A 19,229-nucleotide genomic window follows, 5' to 3' on the forward strand; every position below is an offset into this window, starting at 1 on the left:
CCAAGGCAGAACAAAAGCCACTAGATAGATGTTGCAAGGCAGCCACAAGGAAACCCATTCTCCGATTTCTGGGATTTCTCAAGACGGTGACAAATTCCTTGCCGCAGGCACGTCAAGGAGGAAGAAAAGGAAGGAAAACAGACGGGTAACAATAGAAAATAACTTTACTTACAACACAGCCTGATTACTTAAGAGTATTAAAAGGTGAGTACTCTTATCGTTGTACCAGAACAAACTTCTTAATAGCTAAAGATTGCTGTTTGGTTTTACTTTGAGTTACATCAAGCAAGCAAATGTAAGGGAGATCACAATGGGCTGCCAAAAACTGAAGGTGCCATTATTTCTCCCACACCATCTTCATAGGCCATAAAATGATTTTTTAAATGATTTTCAATTTTATACATTTCAATAATTTTACAGTCATTTTAACGTTTCAAAACTCAACTTCCTTCCCCCTCTTTCTGCGGCTCCTTAAATTCATTTCTTTATATTTTCTGCATATTCCGAATTAACTTAAGTTACTCATTCATCTACAGTGGTACCTCAGGTTAAGTACTTAATTCGTTCCGGAGGTCTGTTCTTAACCTGAAACTGTTCTTAACCTGAAGCACCACTTTAGCTAATGGGGCCTCCTGCTGCTGCCGCCCCGCCAGAGCACGATTTCTGTTCTTATCCTGAAGCAAAGTTCTTAACCTGAAGCACTATTTCTGGGTTAGCGGAGTGTGTAACCTGAAGCATACGTAACCTGAAGCGTATGTAACCCGAGGTACCACTGTACTTTAAATATATACTCTTATAAAACTGCAGGTTATTACAATAATCCTGCCAATGTTCTTATCAGTTTACAGTTTATTTGCAAATATTCAATAAACCACTTCCATTCTTTTAGTAAAAGTTTGTTATCTTGATTCCTTATTTTTCCAGTGAGTTTTGCCATTTCTGCATATTTTTGTATCCATTCTTCTTTCACTGGGACTTCTTTCCATTTTGGGGGCAAGTAACATTCTTGCCGCTGTAGCCGCATACGTGAATAAATTTCTATACAGTTCGGGTAGTTCTGTCCCTATAATTCCCAAAAGGAAACTGAATTTTGAGACCGGAGTTTCAGGATGAAAACTAAGCGGCCTACTCAACTCTTCTAATCCACCTTTGCTTTTAGAAAAAGACTTATCTGAGAAGATGGCAGCTCAAGATGCCAACCCATGGTTAAGGCACCACGCCATAGTTTAAACCAACTTCCTGCCAAGATGGCGCCCTTCAGATCTTTTGGCCCACATACTCCCCCCATGGCTGGAGCTTAAAGAGGTTGTAGACCCAAACATGTTGAGGGCACCACGTTGGGGAAGGCTTACCTTAAGCAATGCCCAAGTTGACCAAACCCAAATTCAGGAAATAGTGTTTGTTCTAAATGCATCTCCGCACATTGTCTAGACCAGAGGTTCTCAACCTGTGGGTCCCCAGATGTTGAACTACAACTCCCATCACCCCTAGCTAGCAAGGCCAGAGCTTAGGGATGATGGGAGTTGTAGTCCAACAGCATCTGGGGACCCACAGGTTGAGAACTGCTGGTCTAGACTGACCCACCTGGTCAGTCTGTAGAGCATGGGGCTCATCATCTCAGGGTTGTGGCTTTGAGCCCCACATTGGGGCCCTAACATTGGCCTCATGGTCTCTTCCACCTCTACAATACTATGATTCTTTGACCCAAAGAGAGATACACACTAACCTTTCATATGTGGTGGACTTGTAAAAGGGTACTGGGGAATGATCCATAATGAATTGAAAAAAAATGTTTTAAAGTACAGTCAAACCTCATTTTACATTTACTTCAGGTTGAGTGTTTTCAGGTTGCGTCCCACGGCGACCCAAAAGTACCGGAAAGGGTTACTTCCGGGTTTCACCGCTCGCACATGCGCAGATGCTCAAAATGACATCATGCTCATGTGCAGAAGTGGTGAATCGCGACCCACGCAGACACGGGTTGCGTTCTGCTCATGTTGCGAACGGGGCTCCAGAACGGATCCCGTTCACAACCAGAGGTACCACTGTACTTTCCCCCAAACCCCAAAGTCCTTTCTGTTTGGGGATAACTCAGAATGAAATTCCCAGAGGTCCAAAAAGGTTATTTATGTATTCCACTACTGTGGCCCATGTTTCATTAGCCCAAAAATGGAAAACGAGCAAGGTCCCAACTAACGAAGAATAGCAACTGAAACTGATGGGATATGCGCAACTTGCAGACCTAACATATAGAATAAGAGAACAAAAAGAACATATGTTTAGAGAAGATTGGAAAACGTTAATTGAATATACACTTGAAAACGTTGGCAGCATTAAGATAAATTCAATAGTGTAAATACGTTTTGATGGGCGTAATAATGGAATACTGAATGGTTTAGCTCATGGGTAGGCAAAATAAGGCCCAGGGGCAGGATCCGGCCCAATCACCTTCTAAATCCGGCCCGCGGACGGTCCTGGAATCAGTGTGTTTTTACATGAGTAGAATGTGTCCTTTTACAGTGGTGCCCCGCAAGACGAATGCCTCACAAGACGGAAAACTCGCTAGATGAAAGAGTTTTCCGTTTTGGAGGTGCTTCGCAAAACGAATTTCCTATGGGCTTGCTTCGCAAGACGACAATGTCTTGCGAGTTCCTGCTGGTTTTTTCCCTCCCCCTTTTTCTAAGCCGCTAAGCCGCTTATCAGCTGATCCGATCAGCAGATAAGCCGCTAAAAGCCGCTAAAAGCCGCTAATCCTCTAATCCGTCAATAGGCTTGCTTCGCAAGACGAAAAAACCGCTAGACGAAGAGAATCACAGAACGGATTCTTTTCGTTTTGCGAGGCACCACTGTATTTAAAATGCATCTCTGGGTTATTTGTGGGGCCTGCCTGGTGTTTTTACATGAGTAGAATGTGTGCTTTTATTTAAAATGCATCTCTGGGTTACTTGTGGGGCATAGGAATTCATTCACCCCCCCCCATATAGTCCGGCCCCCCACAAGGTCTGAGGGACAGTGGACCGGCCTCCTGCTGAAAAAGTTTGCTGACCCCTGGTTTAGCTTATCTAAAATATGCAGGGATTTAAGGTATGCAAATGAACCATGGAAAGAGAAGAAAGGAAGTCATTGATATTTTAAGGATGTTTAAATGAGTATTCAAAAGGGTGAAAGAGAAAATTTAATAAAAAATTAAATACGCACTAACCCTGCTGGTAGGCAGCACTCCTGTTGGACACAAAGGCCAGTTATGTTACTCAGTCGTTGCCTATAAAATACCAGATATGCTGGCACCACAATGTGTTTTTTTTCTGCCCTACAGATTAAGCCCGACCTATTAGGAGAACTCCATTAAGCAGGCAGCGCGCTTTGTTTCCAAGCCAACACTTCCAGCCCCACGTTATCAACTTCCAAAGTGCAGAATTCATGCAGAGAAAAAGAGCGAAACGGCAAACGTCGCAAGAGCACTGAAACTGTGCTGGGACGGAGAGGGCAGGCGGAAAGCCATGAGATCTGCGGCATTTAAAACAACTTTCCCGTTAATCCAAAAAGTTAAAGAACAAACCAAGGAAAGATTTCATTTCAAAATGGGAAGTATTTAAAATATATTTGAAAATTAGTAATACAGTGGTGCCTCACAAGACGAAAAGAATCCGTTCTGTGATTCTCTTCGTCTAGCGGTTTCTTCGTCTTGCGAAGCAAGCCCATTGACAGATTAGCGGATTAGTGCTATTAGCGCTATTAGCGGCTTTTAGCGGCTCATCTGCTGATCGGATCAGCTGATAAGCGGCTTAGCGGCTTAGAAAAAGGGGGGGGAGAAAAAAACCCAGCAGGAACTCGCAAGACATTGTCATCTTGCGAAGCAAGCCCATAGGAGATTCGTTTTGCGAAGCACCTCCAAAACAGAAAACTCTTTCATCTAGCGCGTTTTCCGTCTTGCAAGGCATTCGTCTTGCGGGGCACCACTGTACTGACCTAAAATTCGTAGCGGCATTTGAAGAACTCCAGCAATATCGTTCACTTGTTATACAATTTAACATATTTTGAACATGATGTGAGATGACAGTAACAACAGGTATGGGCAGGAAAGAATGGGAATTTGATTTATGGAGTAGATGGGAAGTGGGGTTTATAAAGAGGAGACCATTACAGTTTATTGATTATGAAACTTATATTAACTCTCTATGTAAGGCGAGACTGATGGTACCTTCACTGTGGTTCATTTTGTCCTTTTTTGTTGTGTGTTGAGCCAACAAAAACAAAACAAAACAACTTTCCAGTTCCATATACCACAAAGCGGAGAATACCCAGATACCCTGATGGGATGGGGTTACTGGACAGCTTAATAAGAGTTTAAGAGCTTAAAAGGCGGTTCACCCAGACACAGAGGTCCAGCTCCAAGGGCCTTCTGGCGGTTGCCTCCCTGTGAGAAGTGAGGTTACAGGGAACCAGACAGAGGGCCTTCTCGGTGGTGGCGCCCGCCCTGTGGAATGCCCTCCCACCAGATGTCAAGGCAATGAGCAACTATTCTACTTTTAAAAGACAACCGAAGGCTTGTTTTTAATGTCTGATGCTGTATTGTTTTTAATATTTTGTTGGAAGCCGCCCAGAGTGGCTGGGGAAACCCAGCCAGATGGGCGGGGTATTAATAATAAATTATTATTATTACTTGGCTTGCTACCTAATGAGTCTTCACATTCACACTCGTTCTAGACAGTTTGCTAACTCTGGACTCCTGCCCTGCCCTGGCCAAGACCACTGACTCTCCAGCACTCCTCATGATCCCATTGCAACCCCATTATTTACACACACAAATCTCTTCACCTCGGGCCATTTACGACCTGTAAACACTCTTGTTCTGGAGAGCCAATATTTACTTTCTGCGGGAAGTTTTATTACTTCCCCATCCTTCCGTGCCTCTTTGCAGACAGGTCAGACGGCAGCATCTGCAAAGGATGGGACATCTTGCCCTGGGATGGCCTCCAACCCAGACCCAAAGGCTTCCTCCCGCCTCAAACAATTGCAAGACACTTGCATCACGTCAAACTCCAAGGTAGCTCTAAGCCCTGTGTCTGGGCTGGTACCACTCCAGATCTCTTGTGGTTGGAGGGGGGGGTGGAATCTTCTTTGCATGCACAAAGCTAATATGTCTGGGAGCCAGGTAATTAATAATAAATAATAATAATAATAATAATTTATTTATTTATTTATACCCTGCCCATGTGGCTGGGTTTCCCCAGCCACTCTGGGTGGCTCCCAACAGAGGACTAAAAACAGAATAAAACTTCAAACATTAAAAACTCTCCTAAACAGTGAATTAAACGGGTTTGCTAAACTACAGGATGCTGAACGAAATGATTTCATTTGTTGTTGTTGTTGTTTATACCCCAACACATCTGGCTGGGTTTTCCCAGCCACTCTGGGCAGCTCCCAACAGAATATTATCGATCATAATAATAATAAAGTGATAAAACATCAAACATTAAAAACTTCCCTGAACAGGGCTGCCTTCAGATGTCTTCTAAAAGTCAGGTAGTTGTTTATTTCCTTGACATCTGATGGGAGGGCGTTCCACAGGGCGGGCGCCACCACCGAGAAGGCCCTCTGCCTGGTTTCCTGTAACTTGGCTTCTTTCAGTGAGGGAATCGCCAGAAGGCCCTCGGCGCTGGACCTCAGTGTCCGGGCTGAATGATGGTGGTGGAGACACTCCTTCAGGCATCCTGGGCTGAGGCTATTTAGGGCTTTAAAGGTCAGCACCAACACTTTGAATTGTGCTTGGAAACGTACTGGAAGCCAAAGTTGCTTCTCTTTGCAACCTCTTGTTTCTAATTTGTAGGGGAATTTCTGTAGGGCGGGACATTCCAGCCTAAGTAGGGATGGGGGAGTGTCCCCGTTTCTCCCCATTTCTCATTTTTCCAATTGGCCACATCCCCCACTGTTACTGTACAATGGTACCTCAGGTCACAGACGCTTCAGGTTACAGACTCCACTAACCCAAAAATATTACCTCGGGTTAAAAACTTGGCTTCAGGATGAGAACAGAAATTGTGCAGCGGCGGCGGCACAGCAGCAGGAGGCCCCATTAGCTAAAGTGGTGCTTCAGGTTAAGAACAGTTTCAGGTTAAGAACGGACCTCCAGAACAAATTAAGTACGTAACCAGAGGTACCACTGTATTGGCCATCCAGAGGGGGCACTCTTGCCCCGTGGCAGAACAAAAACAGCAACTCTGGAACATTCATGCTATAAAAAGCTGAAGGATTTCAGCAGGAAACTCTGTGACAAGCATGGATCAAAAACAAAGCGGTACACCTGCCCCAAAACCTTTGCAGGTGCAAAAGGCCAAGTGGGATTGTCATCAGCGCAAATCTTGAATGCACGATAAAAAGGGACACCTGGAGGTTCCCCGAGTCGTATAAGCACAATCTGTGCGATTGTAAAAATGTGCTTACAAGGCACAGGGGTTAAGCCCAGGTTCCTTAGCTTGCAATTTCCATGCTTTTCAGCGCACAAGCGAGTTTGTAAGTGGCTTAGCTCCCCCCTCGTAAGCCAAAGGTTTAATATCAGGATAAAGAATTACCCAGCTGGAATAAAGAGCTAATTGCGCTTATGGTGCAATTCTCCATTAGCATACTGGTCTTGCGTTGGCTTATGTCTGTTACTACAGGGGAGGGCGGAATTTCAGAGTTGCAGGATTTTGTAAATAAATAAAATAAAGGAACTCCTAGATCCATAAACTGAAGTCAGATGAAAAAGAGATGCACTTAAATTAAGCCCAACACAACCCCTAAAACATTATTATTATTATTATTATTATTATTATTATTATTATTATTATTATTATTTTGTACCCCAACCATCTGACAGGGTTGCCCCAGACACTCTACTCCAGAGTAATCCCCATTCTATGCAGCAGGACTTACTTCTGAGTAACGCTGAGTAACTTGCGCATTTGTGTAAAAGAGCCACCTGGTTCAGTAGCCAACATGACTTATTAATAATATTATTAATATGAACAACAATTAATCAGTATACGGCTCAATGCCAAACTAGACTTCTAAGAGCTCGAGAGACACCGTTTTTACACGGGGCCCAGAGGTGAAAGGAAGTCTTAGCCATTAAATCACCCTGCCCTGGATAAAGACCTATTTTTAAAACTTAATCTTTAAGATGTTCCTGTTTGGAGTGGAGAGGAGAGAGATAACGATATCAATCATTTTCTTGCCTATTCCTTCCCCTGGCGCTAGGTGCTGAAGGTCATATTTAACAACGGCGAAGTCAAGCTCGCTCGGCTGGTTTCTCCCAGTCAGTCGTGCGCGGCGGCGCAAAGAGCATGAACCAGCGAACAGAGGTCCGCTTGTTCCCGGCTTCTTGAGGAGCTGTGGCGCCAGGCCAAGAAAAGCTTTCAAGTTTTATAGCCCATTCGGTACACCAGCCTAGGCAGCGTGCAGAGGTCTGAGCCGACCTTCTCTCGGAATCACTATTTTTACTTTATTTTTAACAAAGACATTGGATTCTTATCCCATTATACATAACTAAGCCATTTTTCACCTTCTCACCCCTTGCCTTTTCCTGTAAGACCTATTGCAGTCGTTAAGAGTCGTCAACAGGCTCATCTCAGCCATCTGCCAATCTCCCATTCCGAACCACCCTTCTGAGTAATACCCCTCCCCACCTTCTCACTATATAGAAGGATCTGGCAACTTCTGTTTCAGTGTATCTGAAGAAGTGTGCATGCACACGAAAGCTCATACCAAGAACTAACTTAGTTGGTCTTTAAGGTGCTACTGGAAGGAATTTTTTTATTTTATTTTTAAAATCATTTATACTTTTCAGATATATACATTTCACTGATTTTACATTCATTTTGATATTTCAAAACTTGATTTCCTTCCCTCTCTTTCTGCATTCCCTTTACAGTCATACCTCGGGTTACAGACGCTTCAGGTTGTGCGTTTTCGGGTTACGGATGCGCCGAAACCTGGAAGTACCGGAACGGGTTACTTCCGGGTTTTGGCGCTCAGGCACGTGCATAACTGCTAACTCGAGCTTTGCGCATAAGCACCGAATCGCAACCCACACATGCGCAGACATGGCGCTGCAGGTTGCGGACGCTGCGGCTTGCGGACATGCCTCCCGCACGGATCACGTTTACAACCCGTGTTTCCACTGTATTTTTACTATCCTCTGCATATCCAAATTACCGTACTTTTCGGCAACACCCCCCCCCCAAAAAGGCTCAACTCGGGGCAATCCTCCCCTTTTGTTAAAAATAAAATAAAATCCAGAAGCTTTTGGGGGGGGGATTTTAGGAACAGAACTACCTAAATTGTATAGAAATTTATTTATTTATGCTACTACAGCAGCAAGAACGTTACTCGCCCCAAAGTGGAAAGAAGCAGAAGTCCCAGAAAAGGAAGGACAGATACAAAAACTCACAGAATATGCAGAAATGGCGAAACTCACCAGAAGAATAAGAAATCAAGATGACAAACTTTTTATAAAAGAACGGAAATGGTTTATTGAATACTTACAAACAAATTGAAAACAGATAAAAGGGTTGTTGTAATAACCTGCAGTTTCATAAGAGTATATGGTTAAAGTAGATGACTAAATGAACAAAGTAAGTTAATTTGGATATGCAGAAGATATTAAATAAATTTAAGGAACAGCAGAAAGAGGGGGAAGGAAGTCAGACTTTGAAATGTTAAATTGATTGTAAAGCTAATGAAAGGTATAAACCTGAAAAGTTTAAATAAAAACTTTTTTAAAAGAAAGACACGCAGTAAGTTTATGAGTAGTTGTTTATCTGATGGGAGGGCATTCCACAGGGCGGGCGCCACCACCGAGAAGGCCCTCTGCCTGCTTCCCTGTAGCCTCGCTTCTTGCAGAGAGGGAACTGCCAGAAGGCCCTCGGAGCTGGACCTCAGTGTCCCGGATGAACAATGGGGGTGGAGACGCTCCTTCAGGTCTACTGGGCCGAAACCGTTTAGGGCTTTCAAGGTCAGTACCAACACTTTGAATTGTGCCCGGAAATAATTTAATAAAATAATAATAATTAAATAATTAATAATAATAATAATAATAATAATAAAAAATATAATAATAAAATAATAATAAAAATAATAATAATAAAATTATACCCTGCCCATCAGGCTGGGTTTCCCCAGCCACTCTGGGCGGCTCCCAACATAATATCAAAAACATGATAAAACATCAAACAGGTGGAGAAACAGCAGCACGGATGCTCCTGGAATACAAATCCCATCGTATCTCAGCGATGGCCAACAGGACAGATGGGAGTTGGAGTCCGGCGACCTCTGGAGGGCCCCACAGGTCGCCCGTCTCCAAGATCCTGGGTCCCGCATGAACGACACGCTATCGCAGAGGGAAGCCCAACATGACAGAGCCAAGCGCAAGGGACAGATCTGCTTCCACATGGCAGCCCCTCCATAGGATGCGCATAGAGGCCTTTTCATGCTCTCCTGCACATAAATACTGGCTGTACAAATTCAATAGGGTGTACAGTCTGGCCAAGGCTGGATTGAGGTTTGATGAGGCCCTAAGCCAGGCATGGCCAAACTCAGCCCTCCAGATGTTTTGGGACTACAATTCCCATCATCCCTGACCACTGGTCCTGTTAGCTAGGGATCATGGGAGTTGTAGGCCAAAAACATCTGGAGGGCCGAGTTTGCCTATGCCTGCCCTAACCTACTGAAGGGGCCCTTTATATGTCCAGCTGTCCTTTGTCAACAACAAATTGTTGCTGTTTTTTTGCACTGAATACATGCTACACAGTAATTTATAGACCTAATAGGTAATGAAAGCCATTTGCACATGTTGCCATGCAAGCAGTCCATGTAGCATGTAGGCACCCTATATATAGAAAGGAGCAAACCAGTGATATTTTGGGAGCAGGCTAGCAGGCGGGGCCTATGACTTACATCACAGAAGCCTACACAACACAAAACACTGTTGCTGTATGTAGGTTTGATTCTATTTGTTTTTTATCTTATATTTTGGAAATGTACATCCAGTCTTTGTTTTTCCCTTTAAATTTTTTGGGGGCCCCCAAGAGAGTGGGGCCCTATGCTATAGCTTGTTTAGCTTATACGTAAATTCAGCACTGGGTGCGGCCATTCACATGTGCTTCCCCATCCAGGCTAGCAAGAGGCATTGGGGGTTGGACTAAATGACCGCTGGGGTCCCTTCCAATGCTACAATTCTATGATTTCCAGTGAGGGAAAAGGACTGGAGGGGGGCCAGGGAGGGATGATGCCAGGGTGTGTGTGTGTGTGTGTGTGTGTGTGTGTGTGTGTGGAGTGGCCTGGGCGGTTGAGTTTAAAAGAGGATTAGGCAAATTTGTGGCGGTATCCATGGCTAGCAGCCACGAGGGATGTGCTCTACCTCCACGGTTGCCGGAAAGAATGGTCTTGTGTTCAAATCCTGCTTGTAGGATGGTCAGATCCAGCAGGCTTGTTTTACGTTCAGATGAAGAGGTCTAGAGCAGGGGTCAGCAAACTTTTTCAGCAGGGGGCCGGTCCACTGTCCCTCAGACCTTGCGGGGGGGCCAGACTATATTTTGAAGGGGGGGATGAACGAATTCCTATGCCCCACAAATAACCCAGAGATGCATTTTAAATACAGTGGTACCTCGGGTTAAGTACTTAATTCGTTCCGGAGGTCCATTCTTAACCTGAAACTATTCTTAACCTGAAGCACCACTTTAAGCTAATGGGGCCTCCTGCTGCCACTGCGCCGCTGGAGCATAATTTCTGTTCTCATCCTGAAGCAAAGTTCTTAACCTGAAGCACTATTTCTGGGATGGCGGAGTCTGTAACCTGAAGCGTATGTAACCCGAGGTACCACTGTAAAAGCACACATTCTGCTCATGTAAAAACACTAGACAGGCCCCACAAATAACCCAGAGATGCAGTTTAAATAAAAGGGCACATTCTACACATGTAAAAACACGCTGATTCTTGGACCGTCCGCAGGCCGAATTTAGAAGGCGATTGGGCCGGATCTGGCCCCTAGGCCTTAGTTTGCCTACCCATGGCCTAGAGAGTCCTATTTGGCCCTACGCCTGAGACTCTCCAATATAAAGAGTTTACTTTTAAAGAGCACCAGTGTAGTTACTTGGCTTGTACATGCGACATACATTTAAAATACATTTCACACACCTGTCACCCAAGAATCCTGGCAGCTGTAGCTTGTGGGGAAATGATATAGAATGAAATAAAAAGGCTGTTTAAAATAACCTTTGTAAACAAAAAAACAGAAGCTTTCCTTTGAGGAATTATAGGGACAGAATTACCCAAAATGTATAGAAACTTACTCAAGTATGCGGCCGCAGAGGCAAGAATGTTACTTGCCCCAAAATGGAAAGATGCAGAAGTCCCAGCGAAAGAAAAATGGATACAAAAACTTATGGAGTATGCAGAAATGGCAAAACGTCTCGGTAGAGAAAGAAATCAACATAACCATTTTTTAAATAAAAGAATAGAAATGGTTTATTGAACATTTACGGATAAATTGCAAACAGATAAGAATATTGGCAGGATGATTATAATAACCTGCAGTTTTTGTAAGGGTATATATTTAAAGAAGATAAATAAATGAGAAAATTAAGTTAATTTGGATATGTTGAAGATATTGGAAATAAATTTGAGAAACCGCCGAAAGAGGGGGAGGGAAGTCAAGTGTTGAAATGTCAAAATGATTGTAAAATTAGCGATATGTATAACATTAGTCAAATGTGTAAACTTGAAAAGTACTAAATAAAAATACATGAAAGCCCCCCCCCCCCCATATCCTGGGAGCTGTACTGTGTTAAGTGTTATTGGAAGTATATCTCTGCGCAGGATAAACTACAGTTCCCATAATTCATTGGAGGAAGTTGTGCACTTTAAAATGCGGTGAGTTTATGCAGGTCAAGACGAGCTGTGAGATCTCAGCTTTGCCGTCAACACACCAGGTGGCATTGAACTGGGGGGCTAAGGCCCCAAACTTTGAGGATTAAATATTTAATTCATTTAAAAAAAAACAAAAAACCCTCAAATCGTGTTTTGCACTCTTTCTAGAATTATGTGTAACTCATAATGACTTTGGGGGTCTGGCTTTTTCATTCTGAATCGGGGCAAACCCCAAACCACTCTTTACACACACACCCCAAACGCACACCTTAATCCGCTATCTGTAGGTAATCTTGACCAATCTCACAAGGCTTGTTCCTATACTTAAAAGTGCTGTTAACTTTTTTAAAAATCCCTGAAGGAACTACAGACATCTACTCAATGAATGCAAGCATCTTATAAATGTGAAGTTACAGATCCTCCACAATTAAGCTGACCATTTAAAAAAAACAACCCACAAGAATAAAAAGTGGACTGGAAATACATAAATTTCAATACAGTGGTACCTTGGTTCTCAAACTTAATCCAGTCTGGAAGTCCGTTCTAAAACCAAAGCGTTCCAAAACCAAGGCGCGCTTTCCCATAGAAGTAACACAAAACGGATTAATCCGTTCCAGACTTTTAAAAACAACCCCTAAAACAGCAATTTAACATGAGTTTTACCATCTAACAAGACCACTGATCCATAAAATGAAAGCAATAGATGTACTGCAGTCACACAATCAATCAATCAGTAGCTGAACTGGGTTCCACACAGTCACAAAAACAAAACAAAAAGAGCAACAAAAATGCAAAATAAATAGCAAAAACAGATAGACCTCAGAGTAACACTCAAATCGGAAGGGTAACACTCAAAATGGAGCATTTTCGGCTTCCGAAAAAAGTTCGCAAACCAGAACACTTCTGGGTTTGCAGTGTTTGGGTTCCAAGTTGTTTGAGTACCAAGGTGTTTGAGAACCAAAATAAAGGGGGGAGGACCCCTGACCATTAGGTCCAGTCGTGGCTGACTCTGGGGTTGCGGCGCTCATCTCACTTTATTGGTCGAGGAAGCCGGTGTACAGCTTCCAGGTCAAGCGGCCAGCATGACTAAGCCGCTTCCGGCAAAGCAGAGCAGTGCACGGAAACGCCGTTTACCTTCCCGCCGGAGTGGTACCTATTTATCTACTTGCACTTTGACGTGCTTTCGAACTGCTAGGTTGGCAGGAGCAGGGACCGAGCAATGGGAGCTCACCCCATCGTGGGGATTCGAACTGCCGACCTTCTGATCGGCAAGCTCTAGGCTCTTTGGCATTTGAGAACCAAGGTACCACTGTACTATTGTTTTCACACAGGCTCATAGCCAATGCTTATAATGTACAGTGTTACCTCAGGTTACATACGCTTCAGGTTACATATGCTTCAGGTTACAGACTCCGCTAACCCAGAAATAGTACCTCAGGTTGGGAACTTTGCTTTAGGATGAGAACAGAAATCGTGCTCTGGCGGCGAGGCGACAGCAGGAGGCCCCATTAGCTAAAGTGGTGCTTCAGGTTCAGAACAGTTTCAGCTTAAGAACGGACCTCCAGAACAAATTAAGTTCTTAACCCGAGGTACCACTGTACATGCTTTCTGAGCTAATACTTTAACAGGCAAAAGAAGCATTTCAAGAAAGGTCGTCTTTAGTTTCCACTGGGCTGTGATTTCCGTACACTTTTCTGGGAAGGAATCCCTCCTGAATTCGGTTAAGAGGGAGAGATCAGGTTGCAACAGCACAAACCCGGGCGAGTCTTATAAGAAGCCAGGTCTTTAACAAGACTTACTCCCAGGAAAGTGGGGGGAATGGGGCAGGACAGCTTTTTTTTTTTTCACAGCAGTACATGTGAAACGGATCTAGGAGTCTTGGTTGACCACAAACTTGACATGAGCCAACAGTGTGACGCGGCAGCTAAAAAAGCCAATGCAATTCTGGGCTGCATCAATAGGAGTATAGCATCTAGATAAAGGGAAGTAATAGTGCCACTGTATTCTGCTCTGGTCAGACCTCACCTGGAGTACTGTGTCTAGTTCTGGGCACCACAATTCAAGAAGGACACTGACAAACTGGAACGTGTCCAGAGGAGGGCAACCAAAATGGTCAAAGGCCTGGAAACGATGCCTTCTGAGGAACGGCTAAGGGAGCTGGGCATGTTTATCCTGGAGAAGAGGAGGTTAAGGGGTGATATGATAGCCATGTTCAAATATATAAAAGGATGTCACATAGAGGAGGGAGAAAGGTTGTTTTCTGCTGCTCCAGAGAAGCGGACACGGAGCAATGGATCCAAACTACAAGAAAGAAGATTCCACCTAAACATGAGGAAGAACTTCCTGACAGTAAGAGCTGTTCGACAGTGGAATTTGCTGCCAAGGAGTGTGGTGGAGTCTCCTTCTTTGGAGGTCTTTAAGCAGAGGCTTGACAACCATATGTCAGGAGTGCTCTGATGGTGTTTCCTGCTTGGCAGGGGGTTGGACTCGATGGCCCTTGTGGTCTCTTCCAACTCTATGATTCTATGATTCTCTGGAGGAAGCCCACTAGACAATGAGCCACCATGAAGAAGAAGGGCGACAGCAGGCCAAGTTGCATCCCAGAGAATTTCGGATCGGCAGGGAGCACCTGCAACACAGCCTTTCCCGCAAAAGGGCCAAAGGACGCTGGGAACTGTTTGCATAATTTTCCCTGTTTGCCCTCTGTCCCTTTGGGGTCCTGGCTATTCAATGGTGAGGCGGCGAATGGCCTTGAGCCCCTTAGCGGAAAGCCAACAGCACACAAGGCAAGTAAATAAGTAAAGATTGCCAATGTGCAAAGCCCTTTGATGAGCGCTACAAAGAATTCAGGCTATTGCTCCAATACATGGAAGGTGCTTCTAGCCACATGCAAAGTCCACATGGAGCCCTGGCTGAAAGTAGAAGCTACTCTGCTGCCCTAACATAGCACAGAACCATAGAATCATAAACTTGGAAGGGAACCCAGAGGTCCTCTATTCCAACCCCCTGCAATGCAAGAATCTCAACTAAAGTATCCGTGACCATCAAAACTCACTTTAAACACAAAAACGTGTGCAGAAATGGCAAAACTCTCCGGAAGAATAAGAAATCAAGGTAACAAACTGTTTATAAAAGAATGGAAATGGTTTATTGAATATTTACAGATAAATTGCAAACATAAGAACGTTGGCAGGATTACTGCAATAACCTGCAGTTTCGTAAGAGAATATGCTTAAAGGAGATGAATAAAAGAGCAACGTAAGTTAATTTAGATACACAGAAGATATCCGAAATAAATTTAAGGAACCGCAGAAAGAGGGGGAAGGAAGTCAAGTTTTGAAGTGTTAAAATGATTGTAAAAATAGTGAAATGTGTAAACCTGAAAAGCAATAATAATAATAATAATAATAATAATAATAATAATAATAATAATAAAATCAGCTTAAACACCTCCAATGTAGGAGATTCCAGCATCTCCTTAGGGAGTCTGTTCCACCGTCAAACAACTCTTAAGGTCAGAAAGTTCTTCCTGATATCAGGCTGGTTAGCTCAGCTGGTTAAAGCATGGTACTGTTAGTGCCAAGGTTGCTGGTTCGAGCCCTGTATGGGACAGCTGCATTTTCCTGCCTTCCAGGGGGTTGGACTAGATGATCCTCAGAGTCCCTTCCAACTCTACAATTCTATGATTCTATGTTTAGTCTCCTTTTCTGTAACTTGAATCCATCGGTTCGGGTGCTGACCTCCAGAGCAAGAGAAAATAAGCTTGCAAAGCATGCTTAGTTTACACCCAATACCTGCAGATCTCTAGATCTCCTTGTGGTTTTCATAGCAGCATTTTGGTCGCTACATCTGTGGTCGTTGTTGCATTTACGGGTTTAGCGTTTCAAATGCTTACAGTCTCACTGGCCCATTCAGGCTTCACCTTACAGGATCAGGCCAAAAGTTCAAGTCTGCTTTTCTTCCATAGCGGCAAACCTGACTCCTCCGAGAAGCCTGACAGCCAAGAAGGCTACAAAGGAAACAGCTCTCCTCTGTTTTCCCAACAGCACCCAGTTTTCCGAGGTAGACTGCACCAGCAGATGGAAGCTCCATTCCACTCATACAGACCCTTCCATGAATGGTTAACTTTCTGCTTTTTGTTTTGTCTTTAAGCAGCTGTAATAACAACAGAGGAAAACTCCACACCAACCCCTTGTTGGACCTCACAGGTAAAATAGGTAAAGGTAAAGGGACCCTTGACCATTAGGTCCAGTCGCGGATGACTCTGGGGTTGCGGCGCTGATCTCGCTTTATTGGCCGAGGGAGCCAGCGTACAGCTTCCGGGTCATGTGGCCAGCATGACTAAGCCACTTCTGGCGAACCAGAGCAGCAGACGGAAACACCGTTTACCTTCCCACCGGAGCGGTACCTATTTATCTACTTGCACTTTGATGTGCTTTCGAACTGCTAGGTTGGCAGGAGCTGGGACCGAGCAATGGGAGCTCACCCCGTCGTGGGGATTCGAACCGCCGACCTTCCGATCGGCAAGCTCAAGAGGCTCTGTGGTTTAACCCACAGTGCCACCCGCGTCCCCACAGGTAAAATACCTGGGGATAAATAAACCTCAACAGCCAACAGAGGCACGCAGTGTTAAAGAGCTATCAATGTGAGTTCTAGGGAACATAGGAAGAATGGTGCATTATACCATATGGAAACCGTAGAGCCAAAAAGTCCATCAAAAAGGGGTTCAGCTATTCCAGAATAGGAAGGTAGGAAAACAACCAAGAAGCAACTTGGAAGAGGCTAGAGAAGTGGGGCATTGATAAAATGGATCAGGCTGCATTGCTTGCAGCTGGCAAAGGTGCCCTCAGCAGTTAATAATAATAATAAATGTTATTTATACCCCACTCTCTCCAGCCAAGACTGGGCTAAGGGCGGCTAACAACCAATTATTAAAAACAAGTTGATTGAAATACAACTTAAAAACAAGATTAAAATACAACATTAAAATATTAAAACATTAAAATGCAGCCTCTTCACAGGAGGAGAAAGGAAAAAAGAAAGAGGGGGAGGGAATCAAAGTGGTTCCAAGCCAAAGGCCAGGCAGAACAACTCTGTCTTACAGGCCCTGCGGAAAGAAATCAGATCCCACAGGGCCCTGGTCTCATGAGACAGAGCGTTCCACCAGGCTGAAAAGGCCCTGGCTCTGGTTGAGGCTAATCTGACTTCCTTAGGGCCCGGGACCTCTATGGACCTTAAGGTCCTCCGTGGGGCATACCAGGAGAGGCGGTCCCGTAGGTACGAGGGTCCTAGGCTTAAGGATGCCTTTTAAGACCGCTACAGACATTCCTGGATGAGGATACCTTGACCACAGTTGTCTGTGCATCAGTACCCAAACGGCTGGATTACTACAGTGTGCTCTTTCTGGGGCTGCCCTTGGGGGTTGGTCTGGAGGCTGCAGCTGGTGCAGAACAAAACGGCTAGGTTGCTCATGGGGGGCGCAAACCACGGCCAACATGCAAACACCTTCCTTGAGGCATTTGTATTGGCTACCCATCTGCTGCTGGGTGAAGGCGTTGGCCATCACAGATAATATGGGAAGACAGGCAAACTAATGCCAGTGTACTGGAAGAAGCAAAGATCACCAGTGTCAAAGTGATGATTCTTCAACATCAATGTCGTTGGACTGGTCATGTTGTGCGGATGCCTGATGATCGTCTGCCAAAGCAACTACTCTATTCCGAACTTAAAAATGGAAAGTGTAATGCCGGTGGTCAACAAAAGACGTTTAAAGACTGTCCCAAGGCAAATCTTTAAAAATGTAGCATAAACACCAACAACTGGGAAACAATGTCCTGCGAGCGCTCCGATTGGAGAGCAGACTTTGATGGGCTTTGAAGACACTCGAACTCAGGACACAAGGGAGAAACGTACTAAGAGGAAGGCACGCTTGGCAAACCCTCACTGTGATCAAACTCCCTCCTGGAAACCTATGTCCCCACTGTGGAAGGATGTGTGGGTCGAGAATTGGCCTCCACAGTCACTTACGGACTCACTGTTAAAATTGTGTTTATGGAAGACAATCTTACTCGGCTATGAGGGATCGCCAAAGAAGATCCTTCAATTTCTCCTGCAAGTTCCAGAGATCTGCGCAGTAACACAGAACAGGGCTGCCCCTGCTCTGTGGAACAGCATTCCTGTCCAGATACGAGAGGCACCCATTATCTGCACTTTCCACAAACAACCGAGGACACCTGCGTTCTGATCTGCCTTTTCCATGTCTCTTTGAAGCGGTTTTAGCATCTTTTGAAAGGCATGGCCGGCTTTTTCTTGCGGATCTTTCAACGTTTCAAACTTAGCTCCCCTTTTGCCATTGTTATGGCGCACCTCCTTGAGACACGAATAAGGAAGCTGGCTAAAAGATTGCAGATAACCGTTCTCCCTTCCCCTCTTGCACATGGGATCACACCTCAACCCAACAACATTCTTCCCGGAACCAAGGTGTGCACACACACACCTGGGGGCTGCCACCTTTGCAATCTGCCCCGCTGCATTTCATAGGAGCCAACTCCTAGGCCCCGAGGCCCTTCAGACTCCCCACAATAAAATATTTAGGGGGGCCCCAAATGTTGATTGCCATTGCCATTCATATGGCGTATGTGTGTCGTCTTGCTGGACACTATCCCTTGGCAAATTGTTACTTACTTCAGCTGCCCCCCCCTTAAAACCGCAAGGTGGGGAGGGGCAGAAGGGGGGGCTGGAAATGACATTTATGATATGATAGCCATCTTCAAATATCTCCAGGGCTGTCACACAGAAGATGGAGGAAGCTTGCTTTCTCCTGCTCTGGGTGGTAAGACTCGAACCCATGGCTTCCAGTTACAGTAATGGAGATTCTATGAAGGAGATGTGGGTGAGCGGAGGGAAAGAGATCCTGCCTGATATTGAGAGATTACATGCAGCGTATAGAATATAAAATTGAATATCCCTTCTTCCCATGGGCGTTGCCAGGATTTGGGGGGCAGCTAAAAAAATTTTCTTTTTAGGAGATCACTCCCTAAAGTTATCGAATCAGAAGAATCTTTATTTGCATCAGCCACGAGCCGTAGCAATAAAATAAAACGTACTGAAGATAGAGGTAAAAACCTAACTATAGAAAATACATTTGAGGGGTTGACATCAATAAGCAAATAACAGATCTTGTTCTAATTCCCCCCCCCCCTAAAAAACCTTGCCGTTTTCACTGGCACCTGATCATCTTGATCTGTCAAAAGGAAGGACGCAGTAAAAGTTGAGCTTATTTTTTGGGGGGGATCACGGGTTAAAATAACCCCCCCCCCAAA

The 19,229-nt window shown here is 44.6% G+C and overlaps 1 protein-coding gene across 1 annotated transcript in view; it reads right to left on the minus strand.

The window, feature by feature from the left end:
* The window catches only part of DGAT2 (diacylglycerol O-acyltransferase 2), a 65,150-nt gene that overhangs the window by 45,517 nt on the left and 404 nt on the right, over positions 1-19,229 (minus strand). The gene's annotated exons all lie outside the window — the stretch shown is intronic.

The sequence above is a fragment of the Podarcis liolepis genome (genome assembly GCF_965112155.1).
Source record: "Podarcis liolepis genome assembly, chromosome: 4".
Taxonomy (NCBI): domain Eukaryota; kingdom Metazoa; phylum Chordata; class Lepidosauria; order Squamata; family Lacertidae; genus Podarcis; species Podarcis liolepis.